This window comes from Macaca fascicularis, chromosome 9 (assembly GCF_037993035.2).
Source record: "Macaca fascicularis isolate 582-1 chromosome 9, T2T-MFA8v1.1".
Classification (NCBI taxonomy): Eukaryota; Metazoa; Chordata; class Mammalia; order Primates; family Cercopithecidae; genus Macaca; species Macaca fascicularis.
Genome location: NC_088383.1, coordinates 45426159 through 45453505, shown reverse-complemented (window position 1 = coordinate 45453505; position 27347 = coordinate 45426159).

Genomic DNA, 27347 nt, shown 5'->3' with positions numbered 1-27347 from the left:
GAGATCCACGAAATACACATGTAACTCTGTGAGATGAATTAACAGAACACTAAGCAGTTTCTCAGAAAGCTTCTTTCCAGATTTCATCTGAGGATATTTCCTTTTTCACCATAGCCCTCTATGGGCTTCCAAATATCACTTTTCCAATTCCACAGGAACTGTCTTAGCGAAAGGCTTCTTGAGGGGAAAGCTCTAACTCTGTGAGATGATTTCACAGAACACAAAGAAGTTTCTCAGAAAGCTTCTTTCTCTTTGTTATCGGAGGATATTTCCTTTGGCCCTAGAGTCTTCAAAGGGATCCGAAATATCTGTACTCAGATTCCACAGAAATAAAGCTAGCAAAGAGATCGACAAAATACACATGTAACTCTGTGAGATGAATTAACAGAACACTAAGCAGTTTCTCAGAAAGCTTCTTTCCAGATTTCATCTGAGGATATTTCCTTTTTCACCATAGCCCTCCATGGGCTTCCAAATATCACTTTGCGAATTCCACAAGAACTGTCTTAGCGAAAGGCTTCATGAGGCGAAAGCTGTAACTCTCTGAGATGATTTCACAGAACACAAAGAAGTTTCTCTGAAAGCTTCTTTTTCTTTGTTATCGGAGGATATTTCCTTTGGCCCTATAGTCTTCAAAGGGATCTGAAATATCTGTACTCAGATTCCACAGAAATAAGGCTAGCAAAGAGATCCACGAAATACACATGTAACTCTGTGAGATAATTAAAAGAACACTAAGCATTTTCTCAGAAAGCTTGCTTCCAGATTTCATCTGAGTATATTTCCTTTTTCACTGTAGCCCTCTACGGGCTTCCAAATATCACTTTGCCAATTCCACAAGAACTGTCTTAGCCAAAGGCTTCTTGAGGGGAAAGATGTAACTCTGTGAGATGATTTCACAGAACACAGAGAAGTTTCTCAGAAAGCTTGTTTCTCCTTCTTATCGGAGGATATTTCCTTTGGCCCTATCGTCTTCAAAGGGATCCGAAATATCTGTTCTCAGATTCCATAGAAATAAGGCTAGAAAACAGATCCACGAAATACACATGTAACTCTGTGAGATGAATTAACAGAACACTAAGCAGTTTCTCAGAAAGTTTCCTTCCAGATTTCATCTGAGGATATTTCCTTTTTCACCATAGCCCTCTATGGGCTTCCAAATATCACTTTGCCAATTCCACAGGAACTGTCTTAGCGAAAGGCTTCTTGAGGGGAAAGCTGTAACTCTAGTGAGATGATTTTACAGAACACAAAGAAGTTTCTCAGAAAGCCTCTTTCTCTTTGTTATCAGAGGATATTTCCTTTGGCCCTATAGTGATCAATGGGATCCGAAATATCTGTTCTCTGATTCCACAAACGTAAGGCTAGCAAAGAGGTACACGAAATACACATGTAACTCTGTGAGATGAGTTATCAGAACACTAAGCGGTTTCTCAGAAAGCTTCTTTCCAGATTTCATCTGAGGATATATCCTTTTTCAACATAGCCCTCTATGGGCTTCCAAATATCAGTTTGCCAATTCCACAAGAACTGTCTTAGGGAAAGGCTTCTTGAGGGGAAAGCTGTAACTCTGTGAGTTGATTTCACAGAACACAAAGAAGTTTCTCAGAAAGCTTCTTTCTCTATGGTATCGAAGGATATTTCCTTTGCCCTATATTCTTCAATGCGATCCGAAACATCTGTTTTCAGGTTCCACAGAAACAAGGCTAGCAAAGAGATCCACGAAATACACATGTAGCTCTGTGAGACGAATTAACAGAACACTAAGCAGTTTCTCAGAAAGCTTCTTTCCAGATTTCATCTGAGGATATTTCCTTTTTCTCCGTCGCTCTCTATGGGCTTCCAAATATCACTTTGCCAATTCCACAAGAACTGTCTTAGCGAAAGGCTTCTTGAGGGGAAAATAAGGCTAGCAAAGAGATCCACGAAATACACATGTAACTCTGTGAGATGAATTAACAGAACTCTAAGCAGTTTCTCAGAAAGCTTCTTTCCAGATTTCATCTGAGGATATTTCCTTTTTCACCATAGCCCTCTATGGGCTTCCCTATATCACTTTGCCAATTCCACAAGAACTGTCTTAGCGAAAGTCTTCTTGAGGAGAAAGCTGTAACTCTGTGAGATGATTTCACAGAACACAAAGAAGTTTCTCAGAAAGCTTCTTTCTCTTTGTTATCGGAGGATATTTCCTTTGGCCCTATGGTCTTCAATGAGATCCGAAATATCTGTTCTCCGATTCCACAGAAATAAGGCTAGCAAAGAGATCCACGAAATACACATGTAACTCTGTGAGATGAGTTATCAGAACACTAAGCAGTTTCTCAGAAAGCTTCTTTCCAGATTTCATCTGAGGATATATCCATTTTCAAGATAGCCCTCTAAGGGGTTCCAAATATCACTTTGCCAATTCCACAAGAACTGTCTTACCGAAAGGCTTGTTGAGGGGAAAGCTGCATCTCTGTGAGATGATTTCACAGAACACAAAGAAATTTCTCAGAAAGCTTCTTTCTGTTTGTTATCGGAGGATATTTCCTTTGGCCCTATATTGTTCAATGGGATCCGAAATATCTGTTCTCAGATTCCACAGAAATAAGGCTAGCAAAGAGATCCACGAAATACACATGTAACTCTCTGAGATGAATTAACAGAACACTAAGCAGTTTCTCAGAAAGCTTCTTTGCAGATTTCATCTGAGGATATTTCCTTTTTCACCATAGCCCTCTATGAGCTTCCAAATATCACTTTGCCAATTCCACAAGAACTGTCTTAGCGAAAGGCTTCATGAGGGGAAAGCTCTAACTCTGTGAGATGATTTCACAGAACACAAAGAAGTTTCTCAGAAAGCTTCTTTCTCTTTGTTATCGGAGGATATTTCCTTTGGCCCTATAGTCTTCAAAGGGATTCGAAATATCTGTACTCAGATTCCACAGAAATAAGGCTAGCAAAGAGATCCACGAAATACACATGTAACTCTGTGAGATGAATTAACAGAACACTAAGCAGTTTCTCAGAAATCTTCTTTCCAGATTTCATCTGAGTATATTTCCTTTTTCACCATAGCCCTCTTTGGGCTTCCAAATATCACTTTGCCAATTCCAAAAGAACTGTATTAGCGAAAGGCTTTTTGAGAGGAAAGCTGTAACTATGAGATGATTTCACAGAACACAAAGAAGTTTCTCAGAAAGCTTCTTTCTCTTTGTTATCGGAGGATATTTCCTCTGGCCCTATGGTCTTCAATGAGATCCGAAATATCTGTTCTCTGATTCCACAGAAGTAAGGCTAGCAAAGAGATCCACGAAATACACATGTAACTCTGTGAGATGATTTAACAGAACACTAAGCAGTTTCTTAGAAAGCTTCTTTCCAGATTTCATCTGAGGATATTTCCTTTTTCACCTTAGCCCTCTATGGGCTTCCAAATATCACTTTGCGAATTCCACAAGAACTGTCTTAGCGAAAGGCTTCTTGAGGGGAAAGCTGTAACTCTGTGAGATGATTTCACAGAACACAAAGAAGTTTCTCAGAAAGCTTGTTCCTCTTTGTTATCGGAGGATATTTCCTTTGTCCCTATTGTCCTCAAGGGGATCCGAAATATCTGTTCTCAGATACCTCAGAAATAAGGCTAGAAAAGAGATCCACGAAATACACATGTAACTCTGTGAGATGAATTAACAGAACACTAAGCAGTTTCTCAGAAAGTTTCCTTCCAGATTTCATCTGAGGATATTTCCTTTTTCACCATAGCCCTCTAAGGGCTTCCAAATGTCAGTTTGCCAATTCCACAGGAACTGTTTTAGCGAAAGGCTTCTTGAGGGGAAAGCTGTTACTCTGTGAGATGATTTCACAGAACACAAAGAAATTTCTCAGAAAGCTTCTTTCTCTTTGTTATCGGAGGATATTTCCTTTGGCCCTTTAGTCTTCAAAGGGATCCGAAATATCTGTTCTCAGATTCCACAGAAATAAGGCTAGCAAAGAGACACACGAAATACACATGTAACCATGTGAGATGAAATAACAGAACACTAAGCAGTTTCTCAGAAAGCTTCTTTCCAGATTTCATCTCACGGTATTTCCTTCTTCGCCGTAGCCCTCTTTGGGCTTCCAAATATCACTTTGCCAATTCCAAAAGAACTGTATTAACGAAAGGCTTATTGAGAGGAAAGCTGTAACTCTGTGAGATGATTTCACACAACACAAAGAAGTTTCTCAGAAAGCTTCTTTCTCTTTGTTATCGGAGGATATTTACTTTGGCCCTATGGTCTTCAATGAGATCCGAAATGTCTGTTCTTCCATTCCACAGATATAAGGCTAGCAAAGAGATCCACAAAATACACATGTAACTCGGTGTGATGAATTAAAAGAACACTAAGCAGTTTATTAGAAAGCTTCTTTCCAGATTTCATCTGAGGATATTTCCTTTTTCACCATAGCCCTCTATGGGCTTCCAAATATCACATTGCGAATTCTACAAGAACTGTCTTAGCGAAAGGCTTCTTGAGGGGAAAGCTGTAACTCTGTGAGATGATTTCACAGAACACAAAGAAGTTTCTCAGAAAACTTCTTTCTCTTTGTTATCGGAGGATATTTCCTTTGGCCCTATAGTCTTCAAAGGATCCGAAATATCTGTTCTCAGATTCCACAGAAATAAGGCTAGCAAAGAGATCCACGAAATACACATGTAACTCTGTGAGATGAATTAACAGAACACTAAGCAGTTTCTCAGAAAGCTTCTTTCCAGATTTCATCTGAGGATATTTCCTTTTTCACCATAGCCCTCTATGGGCTTCCAAATATCACTTTGCCAATTCCACAAGAACTGTCTTAGCGAAAGACTTCTGGAGGGGAAAGCTCTAACTCTGTGAGATGATTTCACAGAACACAAAGAAGTTTCTCAGAAAGCTTCTTTCTCTTTGTTATCGGAGGATACGTCCTTTGGCCCTAGAGTCTTCAAAGGGATCCGAAATATCTGTACTCAGATTCCACAGAAATAAGGCTAGCAAAGAGATCCACGAAATACACATGTAACTCTGTGAGATGAATTAACAGAACACTAAGCAGTTTCTCAGAAAGCTTCTTTCCAGATTTCATCTGAGGATATTTCCTTTTTCACCATAGCCCTCTATGGGCTTCCAAATACCACTTTGCCAATTCCACAAGAACTGTCTTAGCGAAAGGCTTCTTGAGGGGAAAGCTCTAACTCTATGAGATGATTTCACAGAACACAAAGAAGTTTCTCAGAAAGCTTCTTTCTCTTTGTTATCGGAGGATATTTCCTTTGGCCCTGTAGTCTTCAAAGGGATCCGAAATATCTGTACTCAGATTCCACAGAAATAAGGCTAGCAAAGAGATCCACGACATACACATGTAACTCTATGAGATGAATTAACAGAACACTAAGCAGTTTCTCAGAAAGCTTCTTTCCAGATTTCATCTCAGGATATTTCTTTTTTCACCGTAGCCCTCCATGGGCTTCCAAATATCACTCTGCCAATTCCACAAAAACTGTCTTAGCGAAAGGCTTCTTGAGGGGAAAGCTGTAACTCTGTGAGATGATTTCACAGAACACAAAGAAGTTTCTCAGAAAGCTTCTTTCTCTTTGTTATTGGAGGATATTTCCTTTAGGCCTATAGTCTTCAAAGGGATCCGAAATATCTGTACTCAGATTCCACAGAAATAAGGCTAGCAAAGAGATCCACGAAATACACATGTAACTCTGTGAGATGAATTAACAGAACACTAAGCAGTTTCTCAGAAAGCTTCTTTCCAGATTTCATCTGAGGATATTTCCTTTTTCACCATAGCCCTCCATGGGCTTCCAAATATCACTTTGCGAATTCCCCAAGAACTCTCTTAGCGAAAGGCTTCTTAAGGCGAAAGCTGTAACTCTGTGAGATGATTTCACAGAACACAAAGAAGTTTCTCTGAAAGCTTCTTTCTCTTTTTTATCGGAGGATATTTCCTTTGGCCCTATAGTCTTCAAAGGGATCCGAAATATCTGTACTCAGATTCCTCAGAAATAAGGCTAGCAAAGAGATCCACGAAATACACATGTAACTCTGTGAGATGAATTAACAGAACACTAAGCAGTTTCTCAGAAAGCTTCTTTCCAGATTTCATCTGAGGATATTTCCTTTTTCACCTTAGCCATCTATGGGCTTCCAAATATCACTTTGCGAATTCCACAAGAACTGTCTTAGCGAAAGGCTTCTTGAGGGGAAAGCTGTAACTCTGTGAGATGATTTCACAGAACACAAAGAAGTTTCTCAGAAAGCTTCTTTCTCTTTGTTATGGGAGGATAATTCCTTTAGCCCTATAGTCTTCAAAGAGATCCGAAATATCTGTTCTCAGATTCCACAGAAATAAGGCTAGCAAAGAGATCCACGAAATACACATGTAACGCTGTGAGATGATTTCACAGAACACAAAGAAGGTTCTCAGAAAGCTTCTATCTCTTTGTTATCGGAGGATATTTCCTTTGGCCCTATGGTCTTCAAAGGGATCCGAAATATCTGCTCTCCGATTCCACAGAAATAAGTCTAGCAAAGAGATCCACGAAATACACTTGTAACTCTGTGAGATGAATTAACAGAACACTTAGCAGTTTCTCAGAAAGCTTCTTTTCAGATATCATCTGAGGATATTTCCTTTTTCACCGTAGCCCTCTATGGGCTTCCAAATATCACTTTGCGAATTCCACAAGAACTGTCTTAGCGAAAGGCTTCTTGAGGGGAAAGCTGTAACACTGTGAGATGATTGCACAGAACAGAAAGAAGTTTTTCTGAAAACTTTTTCTCTTTGTTATCGGAGGATATTTCCTTTGACCCTATAGTCTTCAAAGGATCCGAAATATCTGTTCTCAGATTCCAAAGAAATAAGGCTAGCAAAAAGATCCACGAAATACACATGTAACTCTGTGAGATGAATTAACAGAACACTAAGCAGTTTCTCAAAAGCTTCTTTCCAGATTTCATCTGAGGATATTTCCTTTTTCACCATAGCCCTCTATCGGCTTCCAAATATCACTTTGCCAATTCCACAAGAACTGTCTTAGCGAAAGGCTTCTTGAGGGGAAAGCGGTAACTCTGTGAGATGATTTCACAGAACACAAAGAAGTTTCTCTGAAAGCTTCTTTCTCTTTGTTATCGGAGGATATTTCCTTTGGCCCTATAGTCTTCAAAGGGATCCGAAATATCTGTATTCAGATTCCACAGAAATAAGGCTAGCAAAGAGGTTCACGAAATACACATGTAACTCTGTGAGATGAGTTATCAGAACACTAAGCGGTTTCTCAGAAAGCTTCTTTCCAGATTTCATCTGAGGATATATCCTTTTTCAAGGTAGCCCTCTATGGGCTTCCAAATATCAGTTTGCCAATTCCACAAGAACTGTCTTAGGGAAAGGCTTCTTGAGGGGAAAGCTGTAACTCTGTGAGATGATTTCACAGAACATAAAGAAGTTTCTCAGAAAGCTTCTTTCTCTTTGTTATCGGAGGATATTTCCTTTGGCCCTAGAGTCTCCAATGGGATCCGAAATATCTGTTCTCAGATTCCACAGAAATAAGGCTAGCAAAGAGATCCACGAAATACACATGTAACTCTGTGAGATGAATTAACAGAACACTAAGCAGTTTGTCAGAAAGCTTCTTTCCAGATTTCATCTGAGTATATTTCCCTTTTCTCCATAGCCCTATAAGGGGTTCCAAATATCACTTTGCCAATTCCACAAGAAGGGTCTTAGCGAAAGGCTTCTTGAGGGTAAAGCTGTAACTCTGTGAGATGATTTCACAGAACACAAAGAAGGTTCTCAGAAAGCTTCTTTCTCTTTGTTATCGGAGGATATTTCCTTTGGCCCTAGAGTCTTCAATGCGATCCGAAACATCTGTTTTCAGGTTCCACAGAAACAAGGCTAGCAAAGAGATCCACGAAATACACATGTAGCTCTGTGAGACGAATTAACAGAACACTAAGCAGTTTCTCAGAAAGCTTCTTTCCAGATTTCATCTGAGGATATTTCCTTTTTCTCCGTCGCTCTCTATGGGCTTCCAAATTTCACTTTGCCAATTCCACAAGAACTGTCTTAGCGAAAGGCTTCTTGAGGGGAAAATAAGGCTAGCAAAGAGATCCACGAAATACACATGTAACTCTGTGAGATGAATTAACAGAACTCTAAGCAGTTTCTCGGAAAGCTTCTTTCCAGATTTCATCTGAGGATATTTCCTTTTTCACCATAGCCCTCTATGGGCTTCCCTATATCACTTTGCCAATTCCACAAGAACTGTCTTAGCGAAAGTCTTCTTGAGGAGAAAGCTGTAACTCTGTGAGATGATTTCACAGAACACAAAGAAGTTTCTCAGAAAGCTTCTTTCTCTTTGTTATCGGAGGTTATTTCCTTTGGCCCTATGGTCTTCAATGAGATCCGAAATATCTGTTCTCCGATTCCACAGAAATAAGGTTAGCAAAGAGATCCACGAAATACACATGTAACTCGGTGAGATGAATTAAAAGAGCACTAAGCAGTTTCTTAGAAAGCTTCTTTCCAGATTTCATCTGAGGATATTTCCTTTTTCACCATAGCCCTCTATGGGCTTCCAAATATCACTTTGCGAATTCCACAAGAACTGTCTTAGCGAAAGGCTTCTTGAGGGGAAAGCTGTAACTCTGTGAGATGATTTCACAGAACACAAAGAAGTTTCTCAGAAAGCTTCTTTCTCTTTATTATCGGAGGATATTTCCTTTGGCCCTATAGTCTTCAAATGATCCGAAATATCTGTTCTCAGATTCCACAGAAATAAGGCTAGTAAAGAGAACCATGAAATACACATGTAACTCTGTGAGATGAATTAACAGAACACTAAGCAGTTTCTCAGAAAGCTTCTTTCCAGATTTCATCTGAGGATATTTCCTTTTTCACCATAGCCCTCTATGGGCTTCCAAATATCACTTTGCCAATTCCACAAGAACTGTCTTACCGAAAGGCTTCTTGAGGGAAAAGCTCTAACTCTGTGAGATGATTTCACAGAACACAAAGAAGTTTCTCAGAAAGCTTCTTTCTCTTTGTTATCGGAGGATATTTCCTTTGGCCCTGTAGTCTTCAAAGGGATCCGAAATATCTGTACTCAGATTCCACAGAAATAAGGCTAGCAAAGAGATCCACTAAATACACATGTAACTCTATGAGATGAATTAACAGAACACTAAGCAGTTTCTCAGAAAGCTTCTTTCCAGATTTCATCTCAGGATATTTCTTTTTTCACCGTAGCCCTCCATGGGCTTCCAAATATCACTTTGCCAATTCCACAAGAACTGTCTTAGCGAAAGGCTTCTTGAGGGGAAAGCTGTAACTCTGTGAGATGATTTCACAGAACACAAAGAAGTTTCTCAGAACGCTTCTTTCTCTTTGTTATTGGAGGATATTTCCTTTAGCCCTATAGTCTTCAAAGGGATCCGAAATATCTGTACTCAGAATCCACAGAAATAAGGCTTGCAAAGAGATCCATGAAATACACATGTAACTCTGTGAGATGAATTAACAGAACACTAAGCAGTTTCTCAGAAAGCTTCTTTCCAGATTTCATCTGAGGATATTTCCTTTTTCACCATAACCCTCCATGGGCTTCCAAATATCACTTTGCGAATTCCCCAAGAACGGTCTTAGCGAAAGGCTTCTTGAGGCGAAAGCTGTAACTCTGTGAGATGATTTCACAGAACACAAAGAAGTTTCTCTGAAATCTTCTTTCTCTTTGTTATCGGAGGATATTTCCTTTGGCCCTATAGTCTTCAAAGGGATCCGAAATATCTGTACTCAGATTCCACAGAAATAAGGCTAGCAAAGATATCCACGAAATACACATGTAACTCTGTGAGATGAATTAACAGAACACTAAGCAGTTTCTCAGAAAGCTTCTTTCCAGATTTCATCTGAGGATATTTCCTTTTTCACCTTAGCCATGTATGGGCTTCCAAATATCACTTTGCGAATTCCACAAGAACTGTCTTAGCGAAAGGCTTCTTGAGAGGAAACCTGTAACTCTGTGAGATGATTTCACAGAACACAAAGAAGTTTCTCAGAAAGCTTCTTTCTCTTTGTTATCGGAGGATATTTCCTTTGGCCCTATAGCCTTCAAAGAGATCCGAAATATCTGTTCTCAGATTCCAAAAAAAAAAGTCTAGCAAAGAGATCCAGGAAATACACATGTAACCCTGTGAGATGAATTAGCAGAACACTAAGCAATTTCTCAGAAAGCTTCTTTCCAGATTTCATCTGAGGATATTTCCTTTTTCACCATAGCCCTCTATGGGCTTCCAAATATCACTTTGCCAATTGCACAAGAACTGTCTTAGCGAAAGGCTTCTTGAGGGGAAAGCTGTAACTCTGTGAGATGATTTCACAGAACACAAAGAGGTGTCTCAGAAAGCTTCTTTCTCTTTCTTATCGGAGGATATTTCCTTTGGACCTATAGTCTTCAAAGGGATCCGAAATATCTGTTCTCAGATTCCACAGAAATAAGGCTGGCAAAGAGATCCAAGAAATACACATGTAACTCTGCGAGATGAATTAACAGAACACTAAACAGTTTCTCAGAAAGCTTCTTTCCAGATTTCATCTGAGGATATTTCCTTTTTCACCATAGCCCTCTATGGGCTTCCAAATATCACTTTGCCAATTCCACAAGAACTGTCTTAGCGAAAGGCTTCTTGAGGGGAAAGCTGAAACTCTGTGAGATGATTTCACAGAACACAAAGAAATTTCTCAGAAAGCTTCCTTCTCTTTGTTATCGGAGGATATTTCCTTTGGCCCTAAAGTCTACAATGGGATCCGAAATAACTGTTCTGAGATTCCACAGAAATAAGGCTAGCAAAGAGATGCACGAAATACAGAAGTAACTCCGTGAGATGAATTAACAGAACACTAAGCAGTTTTTCAGAAAGCTTCTTTCCCGATTTCATCTGAGGATATTTCCTTTTTCACCGTAGCCCACTATGGGCTTCCAAATATCACTTTGCCAATTCCACAAGAACTGTCTTAGCGAAAGTCTTCTTGAGGGGAAAGCTGTAACTCTGTGAGATGATTTCACAGAACACAAAGAAGTTTCTCAGAAAGCCTCTTTCTCTTTTTTATCGGAGGATATTTCCTTTGGCCCTATAGACTTCAATGGGATCCGAAATATCTGTTCTCTGATTCCACAGAAAAAAGGCTAGCATAGAGGTACACGACATACACATGTAACTCTGTGAGATGAGTTATCAGAACACTAAGCAGTTTCTCAGAAAGCTTCTTTCCAGATTTCATCTGAGGATATATCCTATTTCAAGATAGCCCTCTAAGGGGTTCCAAATATCACTTTGCCAATTCCACAAGAACTGTCTTAGCGAAAGGCTTCTTGAGGGGAAAGCTGCATCTCTGTGAGATGATTTCACAGAACACAAAGAAATTTCTCAGAAAGCTTCTTTCTGTTTGTTATCGGAGGATATTTCCTTTGGCCCTATATTGTTCAATGGGATCCGAAATATCTGTTCTCAGATTCCACAGAAATAAGGCTAGCAAAGAGATCCACGAAATACACATGTAACTCTGTGAGATGAATTAACAGAACACTAAGCAGTTTCTCAGAAAGCTTCTTTCAGGATTTCATCTGAGGATATTTCCTTTTTCACCATAGCCCTCTATGAGCTTCCAAATGTCACTTTGCCAATTCCACAAGAACTGTCTTAGCGAAAGGCTTCATGAGGGGAAAGCTCTAACTCTGTGAGATGATTTCACAGAACACAAAGAAGTTTCTCAGAAAGCTTCTTTCTCTTTGTTATCGGAGGATATTTCCTTTGGCCCTATGGTCTTCAAAGGGATTCGAAATATCTGTACTCAGATTCCACAGAAATAAGGCTAGCAAAGAGATCCACGAAATACACATGTAACTCTGTGAGATGAATTAACAGAACACTAAGCAGTTTCTCAGAAAGCTTCTTTCCAGATTTCATCTGAGGATATTTCCTGTTTCACCGTAGCCCTCTTTGGGCTTCCAAATATCACTTTGCCAATTCCAAAAGAACTGTATTAGCGAAAGGCTTTTTGAGAGGAAAGCTGTAACTCTGAGATGACTTCACAGAACACAAAGAAGTTTCTCAGAAAGCTTCTTTCTCTTTCTTATCGGAGGATATTTCCTTTGGCCCTATGGTCTTCAATGAGATCCGAAATATCTGTTCTCCGATTCCACAGAAGTAAGGCTAGCAAAGAGATCCACGAAATACACATGTAACTCTGTGAGATGAATTAACAGAACACTAAGCAGTTTCTTAGAAAGCTTCTTTCCAGATTTCATCTGAGGATATTTCCTTTTTCACCTTAGCCCTCTATGGGCTTCCAAATATCACTTTGCGAATTCCACAAGAACTGTCTTAGCGAAAGGCTTCTTGAGGGGAAAGCTGTAGCTCTGTGAGATGATTTCACAGAACACAAAGAAGTTTCTCAGAAAGCTTGTTTCTCTTTGTTATCGGAGGATATTTCCTTTGTCCCTATTGTCTTCAAAGGGATCCGAAATATCTGTTCTCAGATTCCTCAGAAATAAGGCTAGAAAAGAGATCCACGAAATACACATGTAACTCTGTGAGATGAATTAACAGAACACTAAGCAGTTTCTCAGAAAGTTTCCTTCCAGATTTCATCTGAGGATATTTCCTTTTTCACCATAGCCCACTAAGGGCTTCCAAATGTCAGTTTGCCAATTCCACAGGAACTGTCTTAGCGAAAGGCTTCTTGAGGGGAAAGCTGTAACTCTGTGAGATGATTTCACAGAACACAAAGAAGTTTCTCAGAAAGCCTCTTTCTCTTTGTTATCAGAGGATATTTCCTTTGGCCCTATAGTCTTCAATGGGATCTGAAATATCTGTTCTCTGATTCCACAGAAATAAGGCTAGCAAAGAGGTATACGAAATACACATGTAACTCTGTGAGATGCGTTATCAGTACACTAAGAGTTTCTCAGAAAGCTTCTTTCCAGATTTCATCTGAGGATATATCCTTTTTCAAGATAGCCCTCTATGGGCTTCCAAATATCACTTTACCAATTCCACAAAACTGTCTTAGGGAAAGGCTTCTTGAGGGGAATGCTGTAACTCTGTGAGATGATTTCACAGAACACAAAGAAGTTTCTCAGAAAGCTTCTTTCTCTTTGTTATCGGAGGATATTTCCTTTGGCCCTATAGTCTCCAATGGGATCCGAAATATCTGTTCTCAGACTCCACAGAAATAAGGCTAGCAAATAGATCCACGAAATACACATGTATTTCTGTGAGATGAATTAACAGAACACTAAGCAGTTTCTCGAAAGCTTCTTTCCAGATTTCATCTGAGGATATTTCCCTTTTCATCATAGACTTCTAAGGGGTTCCAAATATCACTTTGCCAATTCCACAAGAACGGTCTTAGCGAAAGGTTTCTTGAGGGGAAAGCTGTAATTCTGTGAGATGATTTCACAGAACACAAAGAAATTTCTCAGAAAGCTTCTTTCTCTTTGTTATCGGAGGATATTTCCTTTGGCCCTTTAGTCTTCAAAGGGATCCGAAATATCTGTTCTCAGATTCCACAGAAATAAGGCTAGCAAAGAGACCCACGAAATACACATGTAACTCTGTGAGATGAATTAACAGAACACTAAGCAGTTTCTCAGAAAGCTTCTTTCCAGATTTCATCTCAGGGTATTTCCTTCTTCGCCGTAGCCCTCTTTGGGCTTCCAAATATCACTTTGCCAATTTCAAAAGAACTGTATTAACGAAAGCCTTTTTGAGCGGAAAGCTGTAACTCTGTGAGATGATTTCACACAACACAAAGAAGTTTTTCAGAAAGCTTCTTTCTCTTTGTTATCGGAGGATATTTACTTTGGCCCTATGGTCTTCAATGAGATCCGAAATATCTGTTCTCCGATTCCACAGAAATAAGACTAGCAAAGAGATCCACGAAATACACATGTAACTCGGTGTGATGAATTAAAAGAACACTAAGCAGTTTCTTAGAAAGCTTCTTTCCAGATTTCATCTGAGGATATTTCCTTTTTCACCATAGCCCTCTATGGGCTTCCAAATATCACTTTGCGAATTCCACAAGAACTGTCTTAGCGAAAGGCTTCTTGAGGGGAAAGCTGTAACTCTGTGAGATGATTTCACAGAACACAAAGAAGTTTCTCAGAAAGCTTCTTTTTCTTTGTTATCGGAGGATATTTCCTTTGGCCCTATAGTCTTCAAAGGATCCGAAATATCTGTTCTCAGATTCCACAGAAATAAGGCTAGCAAAGAGATCCACGAAATACACATGTAACTCTGTGAGATGAATTAACAGAACACTAAGCAGTTTCTCAGAAAGCTTCTTTCCAGATTTCATCTGAGGATATTTCCTTTTTCACCATAGCCCTCTATGGGATTCCAAATATCACTTTGCCAATTCCACAAGAACTGTCTTAGCGAAAGGCTTCTTGAGGGGAAAGCTGTAACTCTGTGAGATGATTTCACAGAACACAAAGAAGTTTCTCAGAAAGCTTCTTTCTCTTTGTTATCGGAGGATACTTCCTTTGGCCCTAGAGTCTTCAAAGGGATCCGAAATATCTGTACTCAGATTCCACAGAAATAAGGCTAGCAAAGAGATCCACGAAATACACATGTAACTGTGTGAGATGAATTAACAGAACACTAAGCAGTTTCTCAGAAAGCTTCTTTCCAGATTTCATCTGAGGATATTTCCTTTTTCACCATAGCCCTCCATGGGCTTCCAAATATCACTTTGCGAATTCCCCAAGAACTCTCTTAGCGAAAGGCTTCTTAAGGCGAAAGCTGTAACTCTGTGAGATGATTTCACAGAACACAAAGAAGTTTCTCTGAAAGCTTCTTTCTCTTTTTTATGGGAGGTTATTTCCTTTGGCCCTATAGTCTTCAAAGGGATCCGAAATATCTGTACTCAGATTCCTCAGAAATAAGGCTAGCAAAGAGATCCACGAAATACACATGTAACTCTGTGAGATGAATTAACAGAACACTAAGCAGTTTCTCAGAAAGCTTCTTTCCAGATTTCATCTGAGGATATTTCCTTTTTCACCTTAGCCATCTATGGGCTTCCAAATATCACTTTGCGAATTTCACAAGAACTGTCTTAGCGAAAGGCTTCTTGAGGGGAAAGCTGTAACTCTGTGAGATGATTTCACAGAACACAAAGAAGTTTCTCAGAAAGCTTCTTTCTCTTTGTTATCGGAGGATAATTCCTTTAGCCCTATAGTCTTCAAAGAGATCCGAAATATCTGTTCTCAGATTCCAAAAAAAAAGGCTAGCAAAGAGATCCATGAAATACACATGTAACCCTGTGAGATGAATTAACAGAACACTAAGCAATTTCTCAGAAAGCTTCTTTCCAGATTTCATCTGAGGATATTTCCTTTTTCACCATAGCCCTCTATGGGCTTCCAAATATCACTTTGCCAATTCCACAAGAACTGTCTTAGCGAAAGGCTTCTTGAGGGGAAAGCTCTAACTCTGTGAGATGATTTCAGAGAACACAAAGAAGTTTCTCAGAAAGCTTCTTTCTCTTTGTTATCGGAGGATATTTCCTATGGCCCTAGAGTCTTCAAAGGGATCCGAAATATCTGTACTCAGATTCCACAGAAATAAGGCTAGCAAAGAGATCCACGAAATACACATGTAACGCTGTGAGATGATTTCACAGAACACAAAGAAGTTTCTCAGAAAGCTTCTTTCTTTTTGTTATCGGAGGATATTTCCTTTGGCCCTATAGTCTTCAAAGGGATCCGATATATCTGTTCTCAGATTCCACAGAAATAAGGCTAGCAAAGAGATCCAGGAAATACACCTGTAACACTGTGAGATGAATTAACAGAACACTAAGCAGTTTTTCAGAAAGCTTCCTTCCAGATTTCATCTGAGGATATTTCCTTTTTCACCATAGCCCTCTATGGGCTTCCAAATATCACTTTGCCAATTCCACAGGAACTGTCTTAGCGAAAGCCTTCTTGAGGGAAAAGCTGTAACTCTGAGAGATGATTTTACAGAACACAAAGTAGTTTCTCAGAAAGCTTCTTTCTCTTTGTTATCGGAGGATATTTCCTTTGCCCTATAGTCTTCAATGCGATCCGAAACATCTGTTTTCAGGTTCAACAGAAATAAGGCTAGCAAAGAGATCCACGAAATACACATGTAACTCTGTGAGATGAATTAACAGAACGCTAAGCAGTTTCTCAGAAAGCTTCTTTCCAGATTTCATCTGAGGATATTTCCTTTTTCACCATAGCCCTCTATGGGCTTCCAATTATCTCTTTGACAATTCCACAAGAACTGTCTTAGCGAAAGGCTTCTTGAGGGGAAAGCTGTAACTCTGTGAGATGATTTCACTGAACACAGAGAAGTTTCTCAGAAAGCTTCTTTCTCTTTGTTATCGGAGGATATTTCCTTTGGCCCTAGAGTCTTCAAAGGGATGCGAAATATCTGTTCTCAGATACCTCAGAAATAAGGCTAGAAAACAGATCCACGAAATACACATGTAACTCTGTGCGATGAATTAACAGAACACTAAGCAGTTTCTCAGAAAGCTTCTTTCCAGATTTCATCTGAGGATATTTCCTTTTTCACCATAGGCCTCTACTGGCTTCCAAATATCACTTTGCGAATTCCACAAGAACTGTCTTAGCGAAAGGCTTCTTGAGGGGAAAGCTGTTACTCTGTGAGATGATTTCACAGAACACAAAGAAGTTTCTCAGAAAGCTTCTTTCTCTTTGTTATCGGAGGATATTTCCTTTGGCCCTATAGTCTTCAAAGGGATCCGAAATATCTGTACTCATATTCCACAGAAATAAGGCTAGCAAAGAGATCCACGAAATACACATGTAACTCTGTGAGATGAATTAACAGAACACTAAGCAGTTTCTCAGAAGGCTTCTTTCCAGATTTCATCTCAGGAGATTTCCTTTTTCACCACAGCCCTCTATGGCCTTCCAAATATCACTTTGCCAATTCCACAAGAACTTTCTTAGCGAAAGGCTTCTTGAGGGGAAAGCTGTAACTCTGTGAGATGATATCACAGAACACAAAGAAGTTTCTCAGAAAGCTTCTTTCTCTTTGTTATCGGAGGATATTTCCTTTGGCCCTATAGTCTTGAAAGGGATCCGAAATATCTGTTCTCAGATTCCACAGAAATAAGGCTAGCAAAGAGATCCACGGAATACACATGTAACTCTGTGAGATGAATTAACAGAACACTAAGCAGTTTCTCAGAAAGCTTCTTTCCAGATTTCATCTGAGGATAGTTCCTTTTTCACCATAGCCCTCTATGGGCTTCCAAATATCACTTTGCCAATTCCACAAGAACTGTCTTAGCAAAAGGCTTCTTGAGGGGAAAGCTGTAACTCTGTGAGGTGATTTCGCAGAACACAAAGAAGTTTCTCAGAAATGTTCTTTCTCTTTGTTATCGGAGGATATTTCCTTTGTCCCTAGAGTCTTCAAAGGGATCCGAAATATCTGTTCTCAGATTCCTCAGAAATAAGACTAGTAAATAGATCCACGAAACACAGATGTAAGTCTGTGAGATGAATTAACAGAACACTAAGCAGTTTCTCAGAAAGCTTCTTTCCAAATTTCATCTGAGGATATTTCCTTTTTCACCATAGCCCTCTATGGGCTTCCAAATATCAGTTTGCCAATTCCACAAGAACTGTCTTAGCGAAAGGCTTCTTGAGGGGAAAGGTGTAACTCTGTGAGATGATTTCACAGAACACAAAGAAGTTTCCCAGAAAGCTTCTTTCTCTTTGTTATCGGAGGATATTTCCTTTGGCCCTAGAGTCTACAAAGGGATCCGAAATATCTGTTCTCAGATTCCTGAGAAATAAGGCTAGCAAAGAGATCCACGAAATAGACATGTAACTCTGTGAGATGAATTAACAGAACACTAAGCAGTTTCTCAGAAAGCTTCTTTCCAGATTTCATCTGAGGATATTTCCTTTTTCACCGTAGCCCTCTATGGGCTTGCAAATATCACTTTGCCAATTCCACAAGAACTGTCTTAACGAAAGGCTTCTTGAGGGGAAAGCTGTAACTCTGTGAGATGATTTCACAGAACACAGAGAAGTTTCTCAGAAAGCTTCTTTCTCTTTTTTTATCGGAGGATATTTCCTTTGGCCTTATGGTCTTCAAAGCGATCCGAAATATCTGTTCTCATATTCCTCAAAAATAAGGCTAGAAAAGAGATCCACGAATTACACATGTAACTCTGTGAGATGAATTAACAGAACACTAAGCAGTTTCTCAGAAAGCTTCTTTCCAGATTTCATCTGAGGATATTTCCTTTTTCACCATAGTCCTCTATGGGCTTCCAAATATCACTTTGCCAATACCACAGGAACTGTCTTAGCGAAAGGCTTCTTGAGGGGAAAGCTGTAACACTGTGAGATGATTTCACAGAACACAAAGAAGTTTCTCAGAAAGCTTCTTTCTCTTTGTTATCGGAGGATATTTCTTTGGCCCTATAGTCTTCAAAGGGATCCGAAATATCTGTTCTCAGATTCCACAGAAATGAGGCTAGCAAAGAGATCCAAAAATGCCCATGTAACTCTGTGAGATGAATGAAGAGAACACTAAGCAGTTTCTCAGAAAGTTTCTTTCCAGATTTCATCTGAGGATATTTCCTTATTCACCGTAGCCCTCTGTGGGCTGCCAAATATCACTTTGCCAATTCCACAAGAACTGTCTTAGCGAAAGGCTTCTTGAGGGGATAGCTGTAACTCTGTGAAATGATTTCACAGAACACAAAGAAGTTTCTCAGAAAGCTTCTTTCTCTTTGTTATCGGAGGATATTTCCTTTGGACCTATAGTCTTCAAAGGGATCCGAAATATCTGTTCTCAGATTCCTCAGAAATAAGGCTAGAAAAGAGATCCACGAAATACACATGTAACTCTGTGAGATGAATTAACAGAACACTAAGCAGTTTCTCAGAAACTTCTTTCCAGATTTCATCTGAGGATATTTCCTTTTTCACCATAGCCCTCTATGGGCTTCCAAATATCACTTTGCCAATTCCACAGGAACTGTTTTAGCGATAGGCTTCTTGAGGGGAAAGCTGTAACTCTGTGAGATGATTTCACAGAACACAAGGAAGTTTCTCAGAAAGCATCTTTCTCTTTGTTATCGGAGGATATTTCCTTTGGCCCTATAGTCTTCAAAGGGATCCGATATATCTGTTCTCAGATTCCACAGAAATAAGGCTAGAAAAGAGATCCACGAAATACACATATAACTCTGTGAGACGAATTAACAGAACACTAAGCAGTTTCTCAGAAAACTTCTTTCTAGATTTCATCTGAGGATATTTCCTTTTTCACCATAGCCCTCTAAGGGCTTCCAAATATCACTTTGCCAATTCCACAGGAACTGTCTTAGCGAAAGGCTTCTGGAGGGGAAAGCTGTAACTCTGTGAGATGATTTCACAGAACACAAAGACGTTTCTCAGAAAGCTTCTTTCTCTTTGTTAACGGAGGATATTTCCTTTGGCCCTATAGTCTTCAAAGGGATCCGATATATCTGTACTCAGATTCCTCAGAAATAAGGCTAGCAAAGAGATCCACGAAATACACATGTAACTCTGTGAGATTAATTAACAGAACTCTAAGCAGTTTCACAGAAAGCTTCTTTCCAGATTTCATCTGAGGATATTTCCTTTTTCACCGTAGCCCTCTACGGGCTTTCAAATATCACTTTGCCAATTTCCCAAGAACTGTGTTAGCGAAAGGCTTCTTGAGGAGAAAGCTGTAACTCTGTGAGATGATTTCACAGAACACAAAGAAGTTTCTCAGAAAGCTTCTTTCTCTGTGTTATCGGAGGATATTTCCTTTGGCCCTATAGTCATCAAAGAGGTCCCAAATATCTGTTCTCACATTCCAAAGAAATAAGGCTACCAAAGAGATCCACGAAATACACATGTAACTCTGTGAGATTAATTGACAGAACACTAAGCAGTTTCTCAGAAAGCTTCTTTCCAGATTTCATCTGAGGATATTTCCTTTTTCACCGTAGCCCTCTATGGGCTTCCAAATATCACTTTGCCATTTCCACAGGAACTGTCTTAGCGAAAGGCTTCTTGAGGGGAAAGCTGAAACTCTGTGAGATGATTTCACAGAACACAAAGAAGTTTCTCAGAAAGCTTCTTTCTCTTTTTTATCGAAGGATATTTTCTTTGGCCTTATGGTCTTCAAAGGGATCCGAAATATCTGTTCTCAGATTCCACAGAAATAAGGCTAGCAAAGAGATCCACGAAATACACATGTAACTCGGTGAGATGAATTAACAGAACACTAAGCAGTTTCTCAGAAAGCTTCTTTCCAGATTTCATCTGAGGATATTTCCTCTTTCACCATAGCCCTCCATGGGCTTGCAAATGTCACATTGCCAATTCCATAAGAACTGTCTTAGCGAAAGATTTCTTGAGGGGAAAGCTGTTACTCTGTGAGATGATTTCACGGAACATAAAGAAGTTACCCAGAAAGCTTCTTTCTCTTTGTTATCGGAGTATATTTCCTTTGGCCCTATAGTCTTCAAAGGGATCCGAAATATCTGTACTCACATTCCACAGAATTAAGGCTAGCAAAGAGATCCACGAAATACACATGTAACTCGGTGAGATGAATTAACAGAACACTAAGCAGTTTCTCTGAAAGTTTCTTACCAGATTTCATCTGAGGATATTTCCTTTTTCAACGTAGCCCTCTATGGGCTTCCAAATAACACTTTGCCAATTCCACAAGAACTGTCTTAGCGAAAGGCTTCTTGAGGGGAAAGATGTAACTCTGTGAGGTGATTTCACAGAACACAAAGAAGTTTCTCAGAAATCTTCTTTCTCTTTGTTATCGGAGGATATTTCCTCTGGCCCTAGAGTCTTCAAAGGGATCCGAAATATCTGTTCTCAGATTCCTCAGAAATAAGGCTAGTAAATAGATACACGAAATAAAGATGTAACTCTGTGAGATGAATTAACAGAACACTAAGCAGTTTCTCAGAAAGCTTCTTTCCAGATTTCATCTGAGGATATTTCCTTTTTCACCATAGCCCTCTATGGGCTTCCAAATATCACTTTGCCAAATACACAAGAACTGTGTTAGCGAAAGGTTTCTTGAGGGGAAAGCTGTAACTCTGTGAGATGATTTCACAGAACAGACAGAAGTTTCCCAGAAAGCTTATTTCTCTTTGTTATCGGAGGATATTTCCTTTGGCCCTATAGTCTTCAAAGGCATCCGAAATATCTGTTCTCAGATTCCTCAGATAAAGCTAGAAAAGAGATCCACGAAATACACATGTAACTCTGTGAGATGAATTAGCAGAACACTAAGCAGTTTCTTAGAAAGCTTCTTTCCAGGTTTCATCTGAGGATATTTCCTTTTTCACCATAACCCTCTATGGGCTCCCAAATATTACTTTGCCAATTCCACAGGAACTGTCTTAGCGAAAGGCTTCTTGAGGGGAAAGCTGTAACTCTGTGAGATGATTTCACAGAACACAAAGAAGTTTCTCAGAAAGCTTCTTTCTCTTTGATATCGGAGGATATTTCCTTTGTCCCTAGAGTCTTCAAAGGGATTCGAAATATCTGTTCTCAGATACCTCAGAAATAAGGCTAGAAAACAGATCCACGAAATACACATGTAACTCTGTGAGATGAATTAACAGAACACTAAGCAGTTTCTCAAAAAGCTTCCTTCCAGATTTCATCTGAGGATATTTCCTTTTTCTCCATAGCCCTCTAAGGGCTTCCAAATATCACTTTGCCAATTCCACAAGAGCTGTCTTAGCGAAAGGCTTCTTGAGGGGAGAGCTGTAACTCTGTGAGATGATTTCACAGAACACAAAGAAGTTTCTCAAAAAGCTTCTTTCTCTTTGTTATCGGAGGATATTTCCTTTGGCCGTATAGTCTTCAAAGGGATCCGAAATATCTGTTCTCAGATTCCACAGAAATAAGGCTAGCAAAGAGATCCACGAAATACACATGTAACAATTTCAGATGAATTAACAGAACACTAAGCAGTTTCTCAGAAAGCTTCTTTCCAGATTTCATCTGAGGGTATTTCCTTTTTCTCCATTGCCCGCTATGGGCTTTCAAATACAACTTTGCCAATTCCACAGGAACTGTCTTAGCGAAAGGCTTCTTGAGGGGAAAGCTGTAACTCTGTGAGATGATTTCACAGAACACAGAGAAGTTTCTCAGAAAGCTTCTTTCTCTTTTTTTATCGGAGGATATTTCCTTTGGCCTTATGGTCTTCAAAGGGATCCGAAATATCTGTTCTCAGATTCCACAGAAATGAGGCTAGCAAAGAGATCCACGAAATGTCCATGTAACTCTGTGAGATGAATTAACAGAACACTAAGCAGTTTCTCAGAAAGCTTCCTTCCAGATTTCATCTGAGGATATTTCCTTTTTCAACGTAGCCCTCTATGGGCTTCCAAATATCAGTTTGCCAATTCCACAAGAACTGTCTTCGTGAAAGGCTACTTGACGGGAAAGCTGTAACTCTGTGAGATGATTTCACAGAACACAAAGAAATTTATCAGAAAGCTTCTTTCTCTTTGTTATCGGAGGATATTTCCTTTGGACCTAGAGTCTTCAATGGGATCCGAAATATCTGTTCTCAGATTCCACAGAAATAAGGCTAGCAAAGAGATCCACGAAATACACATGTAACTCTGTGAGATGAATTAACAGAACACTAAGCAGTTTCTCAGAAAGCTTCTTTCCAGATTTCATCTGAGGATATTTCCTCTTTCACCATAGCCCTCCATGGGCTTGCAAATGTCACTTTGCCAATTCCATAAGAACTGTCTTAGCGAAAGATTTCTTGAGGGGAAAGCTGTTACTGTGTGAGATGATTTCACGGAACATAAAGAAGTTACCCAGAAAGCTTCTTTCTCTTTGTTATCGGAGTATATTTCCTTTGGCCCTATAGTCTTCAAAGGGATCCGAAATATCTGTACTCACATTCCACAGAAATAAGGCTAGCAAAGAGATCCACGAAATACACATGTAACTCGGTGAGATGAATTAACAGAACACTAAGCAGTTTCTCAGAAAGTTTCTTACCAGATTTCATCTGAGGATATTTCCTTTTTCAACGTAGCCCTCTATGGGCTTCCAAATAACACTTTGCCAATTCCACAAGAACTGTCTTAGCGAAAGGCTTCTTGAGGGGAAAGATGTAACTCTGTGAGGTGATTTCACAGAACACAAAGAAGTTTCTCAGAAATCTTCTTTCTCTTTGTTATCGTAGGATATTTCCTCTGGCCCTAGAGTCTTCAAAGGGATCTGAAATATCTGTTCTCAGATTCCTCAGAAATAAGGCTAGTAAATAGATACAAGAAATACAGATGTAACTCTGTGAGATGAATTAACAGAACACTAAGCAGTTTCTCAGAAAGCTTCTTTCCAGATTTCATCTGAGGATATTTCCTTTTTCACCATAGCCCTCTATGGGCTTCCAAATATCACTTTGCCAATTACACAAGAACTGTGTTAGCGAAAGGTTTCTTGAGAGGAAAGCTGTAACTCTGTGAGATGATTTCACAGAACAGACAGAAGTTTCCCAGAAAGCTTCTTTCTCTTTGTTATCGGAGGATATTTCCTTTGGCCCTATAGTCTTCAAAGGGATCCGAAATATCTGTTCTCAGATTCCTCAGATAAAGCTAGAAAAGAGATCCACGAAATACACATGTTACTCTGTGAGATGAATTAGCAGAACACTAAGCCGTTTCTTAGAAAGCTTCTTTCCAGATTTCATCTGAGGATATTTCCTTTTTCACCATAACCCTCTATGGGCTCCCAAATATTACTTTGCCAATTCCACAGGAACTGTCTTAGCGAAAGGCTTCTTGAGGGGAAAGCTGTAACTCTGTGAGATGATTTCACAGAACACAAAGAAGTTTCTCAGAAAGCTTCTTTCTCTTTGATATCGGAGGATATTTCCTTTGGTCCTATAGTCCTCAAAGGGATCCGAAATATCTGTTCTCAGATTCCACAGAAATAAGGCTAGCAAAGAGATCCACGAAATACACAGGTAACTCTGTGAGATGAATTAACACAACACTAAGCAGTTTCCCAGAAACCTTCTTTCCAGATTTCATCTGAGGATATTTCCTTTTTCACCATAGCCCTCTATGGGCTTCCAAATATCACTTTGTGAATTCCACAAGAACTGTCTTAGCCAAAGGCTTCTTAAGGGGAAAGCTGTAACTCTGTGAGATGATTTCACAGAACACAAAGAAGTTTCTCAGAAAGCTTCTTTCTCTTTGTTATGGGAGGATATTTCCTTTGTCCCTAGAGTCTTCAAAGGGATTCGAAATATCTGTTCTCAGATACCTCAGAAATAAGGCTAGAAAACAGATCCACGAAATACACATGTAACTCTGTGAGATGAATTAACAGAACACTAAGCAGTTTCTCAGAAAGCTTCTTTCCAGATTTCATCTGAGGATATTTCCTTTTTCTCCATAGCCCTCTAAGGGCTTCCAAATATCACTTTGCCAATTCCACAAGAGCTGTCTTAGCGAAAGGCTTCTTGAGGGGAAAGCTGTAACTCTGTGAGATGATTTCACAGAACACAAAGAAGTTTCTCAGAAAGCTTCTTTCTCTTTGTTATCGGAGGATATTTCCTTTGGTCGTATAGTCTTCAAAGGGATCCGAAATATCTGTTCTCAGATTCCACAGAAATAAGGCTAGCAAAGAGATCCACGAAATACACATGTAACAATGTCAGATGAATTAACAGAACACTAAGCAGTTTCTCAGAAAGCTTCTTTCCAGATTTCATCTGAGGCTATTTCCTTTTTCTCCATTGCCCGCTATGGGCTTTCAAATACAACTTTGCCAATTCCACAGGAACTGTCTTAGCGAAAGGCTTCTTGAGGGGAAAGCTGTAACTCTGTGAGATGATTTCACAGAACACAGAGAAGTTTCTCAGAAAGCTTCTTTCTCTTTTTTTATCGGAGGATATTTCCTTTGGCCTTATGGTCTTCAAAGGGATCCGAAATATCTGTTCTCATATTCCTCATAAATAAGGCTAGAAAAGAGATCTACGAATTACACATGTAACTCTGTGAGATGAATTAACAGAACACTAAGCAGTTTCTCAGAAAGCTTCTTTCCAGATTTCATCTGAGGATATTTCCTTTTTCACCATGGTCCTGTATGGGCTTCCAAATATCACTTTGCCAATACCACAGGAACTGTCTTAGCGAAAGGCTTCCTGAGGGGAAAGCTGTAACTCTGTGAGATGATTTCACAGAACACAAAGAAGTTTCTCAGAAAGCTTCTTTCTCTTGGTTATCGGAGGATATTTCTTTGGCCCTATAGTCTTCAAAGGGATCCGAAATATCTGTTCTCAGATTCCACAGAAATGAGCCTAGCAAAGAGATCCACGAAATGTCCATGTAACTCTCTGAGATGAATTAACAGAACACTAAGCAGTTTCTCAGAAAGCTTCCTTCCAGATTTCATCTGAGGATATTTCCTTTTTCAACGTAGCCCTCTATGGGCTTCCAAATATCAGTTTGCCAATTCCACAAGAACTGTCTTCGTGAAAGGCTACTTGACGGGAAAGCTGCAACTCTGTGAGATGATTTCACAGAACACAAAGAAATTTATCAGAAAGCTTCTTTCTCTTTGTTATCGGAGGATATTTCCTTTGGACCTAGAGTCTTCAATGGGATCCGAAATATCTGTTCTCAGATTCCACAGAAATAAGGCTACCAAAGAGATCAACGAAATACACATGTAACTCTGTGAGATGAATAAACAGAACACTAAGCAGATTCTCAGAAAGCTTCTTTCCAGATATCATCTGAGGATATTTCCTTTTTCACCAAAGCCCTCTAAGGGCTTCCAAATATCACTTTGCCAATTCCACAAGAACTGTCTTAGCAAAAGGCTTCTTGAGGAGAAAGCTGTAACTCTGTGAGATGATTTCACAGAACACAAAGAAGTTTATCAGAAAGCTTCTTTCTCTTTGTTATCGGAGGATATTTCCTTTGTCCCTAGAGTCTTCAAAGGGATCCGAAATATCTGTTCTCAGATTCCAAAGAAATAAGGCTAGCAAAGAGATCCACGAAATACACATGTAACTCTGTGAGATGAATTAACAGAACACTAAGCAGTTTCTCAGAAAACTTCTTTCCAGATTTCATTTGAGGATATTTCCTTTTTCACCATAGCCTTCTAAGGGCTTCCAAATATCACTTTGCCAATACCACAGGAACTGTCTTAGCGAAAGCCTTCTTGAGGGAAAAGCTGTAACTCTGAGAGATGATTTCACAGAACACAAAGTAGTTTCTCAGAAAGCTTCTTTCTCTTTGTTATCGGAGGATATTTCCTTTGCCCTATAGTCTTCAATGCGATCCGAAACATCTGTTTTCAGGTTCAACAGAAATAAGGCTAGCAAAGAGATCCACGAAATACACATGTAACTCTGTGAGATGAATTAACAGAACGCTAAGCAGTTTCTCAGAAAGCTTCTTTCCAGATTTCATCTGAGGATATTTCCTTTTTCACCATAGCCCTCTATGGGCTTCCAATTATCTCTTTGACAATTCCACAAGAACTGTCTTAGCGAAAGGCTTCTTGAGGGGAAAGCTGTAACTCTGTGAGATGATTTCACTGAACACAGAGAAGTTTCTCAGAAAGCTTCTTTCTCTTTGTTATCGGAGGATATTTCCTTTGGCCCTAGAGTCTTCAAAGGGATGCGAAATATCTGTTCTCAGATACCTCAGAAATAAGGCTAGAAAACAGATCCACGAAATACACATGTAACTCTGTGCGATGAATTAACAGAACACTAAGCAGTTTCTCAGAAAGCTTCTTTCCAGATTTCATCTGAGGATATTTCCTTTTTCACCATAGGCCTCTACTGGATTCCAAATATCACTTTGCGAATTCCACAAGAACTGTCTTAGCGAAAGGCTTCTTGAGGGGAAAGCTGTTACTCTGTGAGATGATTTCACAGAACACAAAGAAGTTCCTCAGAAAGCTTCTTTCTCTTTGTTATCGGAGGATATTTCCTTTGGCCCTATAGTCTTCAAAGGGATCCGAAATATCTGTACTCAGATTCCACAGAAATAAGGCTAGCAAAGAGATCCACGAAATACACATGTAACTCTGTGAGATGAATTAACAGAACACTAAGCAGTTTCTCAGAAGGCTTCTTTCCAGATTTCATCTTAGGAGATTTCCTTTTTCACCATAGCCCTCTATGGCCTTCCAAATATCACTTTGCCAATTCCACAAGAACTTTCTTAGCGAAAGGCTTCTTGAGGGGAAAGCTGTAACTCTGTGAGATGAT